The sequence below is a fragment of the Helianthus annuus genome, chromosome 5, assembly GCF_002127325.2.
Source record: "Helianthus annuus cultivar XRQ/B chromosome 5, HanXRQr2.0-SUNRISE, whole genome shotgun sequence".
Classification (NCBI taxonomy): domain Eukaryota; kingdom Viridiplantae; phylum Streptophyta; class Magnoliopsida; order Asterales; family Asteraceae; genus Helianthus; species Helianthus annuus.
In genome coordinates this window covers 4,254,456-4,260,899 of record NC_035437.2, presented here as the reverse complement: position 1 = coordinate 4,260,899, position 6,444 = coordinate 4,254,456, and the positions used below count along the sequence as shown (strand labels likewise).

The 6,444-nt window shown below is 40.4% G+C and overlaps 1 pseudogene; it reads right to left on the bottom strand.

Moving 5' to 3' along the window:
* Positions 1-4,655: 4,655 nt before the first annotated feature.
* Positions 4,656-6,444, bottom strand: LOC110939741 (annotated as a pseudogene).

Below are 6,444 nucleotides of genomic sequence, written 5' to 3'. Positions count from 1 at the left end.
GCGTTGTTACTAAAATAAAGGGTTTAAAATGAAAAAGGTTTTGGTGGGTAAAGGGTGTTTGTTTTGGGGAAAGAAACGAAAAGGTTTAGGCTCAAAGGGGTTAACTAGGGGGATTTTTGGGTAGGTGGTAAAAAAAGAAAATTAATGGTGTAGAAATAAAAAGGGGTTAGTCCTAATGCCTCCATCATTTACTTACTCGGGTTTAAGTTGGTAAGGACCGGGAATGTATCGTCGTGGCAAGTTCTAGAGTCGTAAGAACCAAGCGGCTATTCACACAAGAAACGAAAAATGAACATTTAGTTTAAAGATGTATATTTGTATGCTCAATAAAGGCTCAAAACTCACTTTTGTGGGAATGGGTTTTTATGTGATCAAGTATATATAATCAAATTTTAACTAAGATTGTCATGCCGTTTCATAATCTTCTTATTTGGTTCTTTTTATCACGACGCTATCGGTTGTAAATTTATAAAAAATATAACCTTTTTAGAACTCGTTATTCCCAAATTAAACCAAGACAAGTAAAAAAAAATGAAAAGTTTTTGAAAAAATTTGTGGTGATTAGCGGTTCCAATAGAGTTTTGTGTAAGGCTTGTTATTAGGACTTGCAAAATTCAATGTTTTAGCATCCCCCCACACTTAAATTACACATTGTCCTCAATGTGTCCCAAAAATAAGTTTTTCGGTTGATTAAAATGTGTAAAAGTGGGTTAAAAACAAGATTTTATGGTACTGGGTAGCTGAACACGGGGTGGTGTTGGCTGAACACGGCCCCATGTCCAGATTGCCAGTACCAAAAGTAAACAGAAGGCTGGGCACGGGGGCGTGTTCAGTGAGCACGGCCCCGTGTCCAGGTACCTGAACTGGGCATTTCTGCAGATTTTTGGGCACGGGGGCGTGTTGGGTGAGCACGGCCCCGTGCTGAACTTGCAGTAATGAAGAAAAATTGTCGAGAGGCTCTGTTTTTGCGCATGGGGTGTGGGTTCAAGCTTCCCTTAGCTTCCTTTACCATCCCGAGTGTGTTTTATTCCTGAAAATTAAAAACTAAACTAGAAAACATAAAGGTTAATCTAAACTAAACTACGGATAGTTCCGCGGAATGCCTCCGTGGTGCGCCACGTTTATAAAGGTCCTTGGCTAGACCCACCTTATCAGGTGGCTCTGGCTCATCTTCAATTAGGGGGTCGTCATTGCCAAAAGGATATTTCATTGAGCGCTCAAGATCTATGCTCCTTTTGAATGCCCCTAATTGAAGAGGTAGATTGTTGTACTTCCGGTTTTTCAAAGCTTCATGAGTTTTTACAAATGGTCGTCCCAACACTAGAGGAGCGTCATCAAGGATGACAAAGTCGGTTGGGATTACCATTTGATTTGTTTGAACCAAGATATCCTCAACTACACCGATTGATTTTATTATTTTCCGATTAGATAGAAAAATGGGTATTTGAAGTGGAGCAAAATCACTAATACTTAATTTTTCGAAAATGTAGTTAGGCATTATGTTAACACAAAGATCTTTATCAATGGTGATATTACTAATAAAGGAATTTTGAAAGAAACACGGAACCGGTGTAATGTTAATTTCAAAAGGATCTTCTTTTATTAGCGAGGTTTGATCATTAGTTAACTTAACACTTACCATTTCTTCAATTTTAGTGCTAGTGTTTAGCTCTTTTAAAAACTTAGCATGAGTGGTTACTAAACAATGATTTTCGAAAGTAGGTGACAAGAGATTAATTTCTTCAAAATTAGACTCTTCTTGAATTTTAGCGTTATCGGACTCACCTTCTTCATTGTTTAACTCATGTGTCGGTTTTTCACTTTCTTGTTCTTCCATTTTTACATTTTCAACTACCGCTACGTTATTATTACAATTTAATTCTTCTCTTGCGCAGGATTCCTCTTCCCTTGCGCGAGATTCTTTCATGTAACGTTCGATAGTTTTAATGTGTTCTAATATCCTATTGGTCACTTCGGTGAGAGAAAAAGAATTTGGATCCTCAAAGCTTGAATCCGGTTGTTCGATCCTTGGTTCCTCATAATTCTCATATGAAGTAGATGGTTCACACCATTGTTCTTCATTGTAAGTATATGATGGATAAGGGTCGAAACTTTGTTCTTCATAGTACTCATATGAGGTGGGTTGTTCACGCCATGGTTCCTCATAATAAGAGTATGAAGGTGGTGGCTCATATGTTGAATCTTCAAAGTATGAGTATGAAGGCTCATACCTTGGTTCATCAAAATATGAGTATGAGGGAGTAGGTTCATACCTTTGGTCTTCATAGGATGTGTATGAAGTTGATGGCTCGTACCTGGGCTCCTCATAATGGTTGTATGAATTGGATGGTTGATATGAGTTATTATATTGAACCGAGCGTGCATTACGACAATTAGTGCAATAATTACCCCTATAATCATCCTCATCATAGGTGTAGTTGTAACCTCTTGAGTATTGATCCATAAGAATCACTCAACGGACCACAACTGAGTCTCGGGACCAGAAAACAAAAATAAGACGGAAACAGAAGCTGGACACGGCCCCGTGTTGGGTGAACACGGCCCCGTGTTCAGGGTCTGTATCTGGGCGTTTTAATTAAAGTTACTGGTCACGTTGAGCACGGGGGCGTGTTCAGTGAGCACGGCCCCGTGTTCAGACTCTGTATCTGGGTATCTACTCTAAAAATATGCAGCACGGGGGCGTGTTCAGTGAGCACGGCCCCGTGTTCAGGCTACTGTAAATGCAAAACTAAACTAAAATGTAGAAAAATGCGCGCGTTTTAAAAAGGTTTTGAAAAACTGATTAGGCCGTTGATTTTAAGCTTTCTTAAAATCCTTGTGTCCCCGGCAGCGGCGCCAAAAACTTGATGTGCGTTAGGTGTAATATAAATTAGATGAGTATTTAAGCCCTTTTTACACTTTTAGCCAAGTTTTAAATTTATAAAACACGATATTCACTAACACTAAACACACATATGGGCAAGTGCACCCATCGTGGACGTAGTATAGTGTTGGTAAGATACCGAGGTCGTCCAAGGACACAAGAGCTTTTAGTACCGGTTTATCCTCAACGTCTAATCAAATCAAAAAGTGAGAAAATGTTTTAAACTAAGAAAAATAAAAACTAACTAAATGCTGAAAAATAAAATAAAATAAAAACAGATAGACAAGATGAATCACTTGGATCCGACACGTGTATTAGTATAACCTTTGATTATTTTTGCACTTTTGCACTTGTTTAAGAGATTATCTTAGTTATTGTAGTAGGCCCCTCTTTTGAAGGCGACGTTACCCTCAACCCAGTAGTTTGAGTCAGCAAGGATACAATCCTAAAGGGTCGGATTATTGAAAGATAATGAATTAAGTTATTAATGCAAATTGTGGTAGGCCCCGCTTTTGGCGATGACGTTACCCTCGGCTAAGTAGTCTGAGCCAGCAGGGATACAGTCCTAAATAGCCGGGTTATAGTATTAATAGTAGTTAACTTATGAGGGGGTCAAAGAGTTTGGATCCCCGCCATCCAATACCTATGGGCATTGAAGGAGATCCTACTAAATTTGACCCAGGTCCCAAGCAGGACCTCTAAACGCTGAACAAGGGCAAGACCCTTACCAAACCGTTCCCTTAACCCCCGACCAGGTAGCCAACATACCTCCATATAGACCGTGGAGATATGAATGGTGAAAATCTTTTATTTTATATAGACGGTAAAATAATGCCAAGACACCACGGACAAACGATAAGGAAAGATCACCTTCAACATAAGTAACTAGTTATTAAAGTCATTAATACAAAACCAAATAAAAAGTGCAAAAGATTAAAAATAAAAAGTATTATACTAAACACTTGTCTTCACCAAGTGATGTAAGAGACTTAGGCAAACATGGCCTTGATTGTCAAGAACTCTTACGATCAATCTTGGATCCCGAGACGACTCACACACTCTATGATGGACAATGGATGATGGTGGTGGATGATGGTGTTATGGTGGTGGTGGGTGGTGGATGAAGTGTGAGAGAGGTGGTGTGCCAAGGGATGAGTTGAAATGAAGCCAAGCATTCCTATTTATAGGCTGAACAGAAGCCTGGGCACGGCCCCGTGTCCGCTGGACACGGCCCCGTGCCCGTCTGACACTCTCTCTCTTCATTAATTGTAATTCGCAATTACAATAAATGCACCTGCAGCACTCTGACCACGCCCCCGTGTCCGCTGGGCACGGCCCCGTGGTGGGCAATAGAAGCTTCTATCACTTTGTCTTTTCTGCCAGGGCTGACCATCCTGGACACTGCCCCGTGCTCGCTGAGCACGGCCCCGTGTTGAGCTGGACACGCCCCGTGTCCGCTGGACACAGCCCCGTGTTCAGCTGGGCACAGCCCCATGCTCAGCTGGGCACAACCCCATGCTCAGCTTTCTTCTTGTTTTTGCTTTGGGAGATGCTGTCGAGGAGTCGGGCATGCCACGTTTCTTCCTTTTCTTTGTATTTATGTTGGATTTGGCTGCATTTTTGCTTCTTTTGTTCATTTAAGCTCTTTTAACCCTGAAAATACAAAAGGAAGACAAAAGTACACTTTTTCCAGCATTAGTACTTAAAAAGGGTTAGTTTTATGGCTCATTTGATGTAATTTATATGTTGCATTTTACTCTCATCAACAACAACAAACTAAAAAAATATTAGAGAATAAAAGACTTACAAGACTCCAGCATGCAGAACCGAGTTTGGAAGACTTACAGTGAAACTTAGACGATAATACTCAGAATATATGAATACCAAAAACAAACTCGCCAAAAAGCACAGTTAGAGTTTTGATCGCAACCCTAAATCTCGGTTGTAGATTCTTCAATTCCAGATTCTTCTTGTTGGAACACCCAAGTTTGAACCAACAACCCCCAGGTTAGGGTTTCGAATCCAAAACTTCAATTCTGATAAAGAAAAAACATCTCAAAAACACTAGAGCCAAAAAACGATCACCATCAGAAGAACCATATCGATCATTGCTTTCTCCGTAAATGCATCAACCTCGTCCTCATACTTCTCGTACAGAACAGAAACCGTGTGTAAAACCACAAAACTCATGTAAAACAAAGTCAAGAAATTGCACCAGCTACCAACAATAGAGAGCACCCACAATCCAGCAATAACAGCTAGGAACTTCTTCAGATCTCTCCCGGACGCAATACCCCTAACATTTGAAGAAAATTATTGATTTCAATTCTTAATGCAGAAGCAAACTGAAGAACTGTGTCTTCTGGAATTCTAACTTCTGGTATGGGTGGAGGAGACTTGTTTATGATTTTAGAGGCACTGGACCATAAGAAGAGAATTGCAAACACAAGAATTGAAATGTGGCAAAGCAAAGTAACAAGATGGTACTCGAGCAATTCAAATAACACCCATATTACAGTGGCTCCAGCGAGTACACTGGCGGATATCTTCTTGTTTCTCCACAAGATTACATCAGCAGGTTTTCCGCCGCCAAAAACCTGATGAACCGGTTTCTCCCTGCCGAACAACCGGTTACTCTTTGATTTCAGAGAAGAATCTGGAGCCGGAGCATCATGAGGCTTCTTAACATCATCATCATCAAACTTCGGTTTCTTCTCCGATTCAGAATCTGACAACGACGAAGAAGAATTATCGCGATGAATCTTGTCGGTGATGTTTTCAACGAGCGATTCGTCTGTAGTCTCTATCTCTTCACCGTGGGCAGCCATAACTGCAAACCCTAACTGATGATCGATGAAATGGTGTTGCATAGAGTAATCTGTGAGTTTACTCTACCACTCCGATTCACCCAAGAACTCTTAAATCTTCACACGAGTGACCAAGACTGACTTCGATCAATCTTCTTCAACCGACAATAACTACACAGATCTTGCAAGACCTATGCAACCTTCCAAGAAGACAACAAATCCCCAAAATATGAAACCCTAGAACGAAGAATCACACTATGTCACTCGGTGAAAAAAGAAACGGAAGCGAAGAATGGAGTAATCCACAGAGCACACTGATGGCTCTGATACCATGTCAAAAAACAATGGTATATATTGATTTCAGTTACAGATCTTGAAGATTACAACTCAGAATACTACTAATCTCTCAAAATATAATCAAGCTCTCAAAATAGACCACCAACATGATGATCTACACTCACAAAACTCCTGAATCTAACAGACTTGCACATTAAAAACCCTAGAATCAAATGTGCATACTGGAGAAGTTAATGATACAGGAGAGAGAAGAAAAGTCTGAGATTATCACCCAAATGAACCATACTCCACCCTTTTATATCATCCTCTTACTTAGGATGAGCCCATGATTAGTTATAAGTTCACAAGCCCACGAACATAACAAGCCTTCACAAGCCCATATAGACTTCAACCAGCTAGCCCATGATGAAATCCTTAACCTGCTAGCCCACGATTAGCCCAGTATTACTTGGAGGA